Source organism: Microtus ochrogaster, chromosome 10, assembly GCF_000317375.1.
Source record: "Microtus ochrogaster isolate Prairie Vole_2 chromosome 10, MicOch1.0, whole genome shotgun sequence".
NCBI classification, from domain to species: domain Eukaryota; kingdom Metazoa; phylum Chordata; class Mammalia; order Rodentia; family Cricetidae; genus Microtus; species Microtus ochrogaster.
The window spans coordinates 18,528,304-18,530,686 of record NC_022016.1 but is presented as its reverse complement, the minus strand read 5'-3'; positions in this window follow the sequence as shown (position 1 = coordinate 18,530,686).

The window sequence follows — 2,383 nt, the reverse complement described above, 5'->3', positions numbered from 1 at the left end:
TTATCATCTTTAACTCCATGTCCGGAGATCTGATTCCCTCTTTGAGCCTCTGATGTCATTTCACACATATGGTGCATATATATACATGAAAACAAAACACTCACATAAAATAAAAAAATAAAATCTCTATTTGAAATTTTAAATTTTTTTCTTTTTATTATAGCTTCATTATCCTTAACTTAAAATATGTCTGTGATAATTATAACTGTTGATTTTCTCCTTTTACTTTTAGGAATCAGTTATCATGGTGTATCCTTCTACATTTTTATTTAAATTTTTTCATAAGATATTTTTAAATTAATTATTTGTCCAGCTCGAGCACAGTTTCCCTTCCCTCCTTCCTCTCCTCCAAATCCCTCCCTCCAACCTCTACCCTTCACCCAAATCCACTCTTTCTTTTTCTCCAGAAAAGGGACAGTTCCCCCATGTATATCAATCAGGCATGGAATATCAAGTTCCACTAAGACTAGTCACCTCCTTTCTTATTAGGGCTGGACAAGGCAGCCCAGTAGGAGGAAAGGGTCCCAAAAGCAGGGAGCAGATCAGAAACAAACCCTGATACCACTGCTACGAGTTCAATGAGAAGACCAAGCTATATAACTGTAACAGATGTGCAGAGGGCCTACCTAGGTCAGTCCCATGAAAGCTCTTTGGTTGGCAGTTCATTCTTTTTGAGCCTCTATGAGCCCAGGTTAGTTGATTCTGTGGATTTTCTTGTGGTGTCCTCGACCTCTCTGGCTCCCCAATCTTTTCTTGCCCTCTTTTGTAGGATTCCCCAAGTTCTGCCTAATGTTTGCTTGTAAGTATCTGCATCGGTTTCTATAAGTTGCTGGGTGAAGCCTCCCTAATGACAATTAGGCTAGGCAACGATCTATGAATATAGCAGGATATTATTAAGAATCATTTCATTGCTATTTTTTTTTTTGCCAGTCATGTTTGGTTCTATCCTAGGTCTCTGGGCTGTCTAATCTCTGGGTCCTGGTAATCCAGGTAGCGTCAGGGGTTGGTTCTCCCTCATGGTATGGGTCTTAAGCTGGATCAGTCATAGGTTGGCCACTCCCATAATTTCTGTGACACCTTTCCTTCTATATATCTTGTAGGTGGGGAAAATTGTCGGTCAAAGGTTAAATGGTTTGGTTGGGGTTCTAATCCTTCCACTGGAAGTTAAGCCTGGTTACAGAAAATGGTGGGTTCAGCTTCTACATCTCCCATTGCTAAGAGTCTTAGCTAATACCACCCTTATAGATTCCTGGGAGTTTCTTCTATTGCATGAGTTTTCTAACTTCTCCCAGAGATGTCTCCTGATTCCAGCTATCTCTCTCTGTACTCTCTGCCTCCATCTTCCCCCAACCTGATCCCTCTTGTTTCCATGCCCACCCCCATGGAGACCCTCCCCATCTACCTGTAAAATCTCTAGTCTATTTCCCCTTCAAATTAGATTCATCTGTTTCCCCTTGAGCACTCTTGTTACCTAATCTCTACAGGTCTGTGGATTGTATTATGGTTCTCCTTTACTTTACAGCTGATATCCGCTTATAAGTAAATATATACCATGCTTGTCTTTCTTGTTTGGGGTTACCATACTCAGTATTGTTTTTTTCTCATTTGATACATTTATCAGCAAATTTGATGGTGTCATTGTTTTTTTTATAGTTAACAAAATGATGATGAGTTTATTTTTTCCTTCAGTAATTTCTTAAAATGTATGTGGACATTATTCCCAAAACCAAATATGAAAATAGGATACAGCTTCAGAAAACCCAAAACAACATGAAATCAATATATATATGTATATATGCTCATATACATATTGTCATTGTTTTTAACAGACTAGTAATATTCCATTGTGTAAACATACATGTTCTTTATCCGTTCTTCACTTGATGAACATCTAGATTGTTTCCAATTTCTGGCTACTATGAATAAAGCTGCTGCTATTAACATAGTTGAGCAAGTGTCTTTGTAGTATGGTAAAATGCCCTTTGACTATATGCCCAGGAGTGGTATAGATGGGTCTTGAGGTAGATCAATTCCTAATTTTCTGAGAAACTGCCATGGTGATTTCCAAAGTGGTTGTACCTGTTTGCACTTCCACCAGCAATAGAGGAATGATCCCCTTGTTCCTAGTTCTCACCAGCATGAGCTGTCACTTGTGATTTTGATCTTAGACTTTCTGACAGGTGTAAGATGGAATCTCAGAGTGACCCATTTTTTTTTAATTTTTATTTATTCTTTGTGTCTTTCACATCATGGATCTCAAACCCATTCCTTTTCCTGTCCCTTCGTGTCTGCCATTTGCCCTTGCAGCAACCCCCACACAGAATACAATTTAAGAGAAAAAAGGCAAAATCTCATCATGGAAGTTATAGTGTGACACAGTATG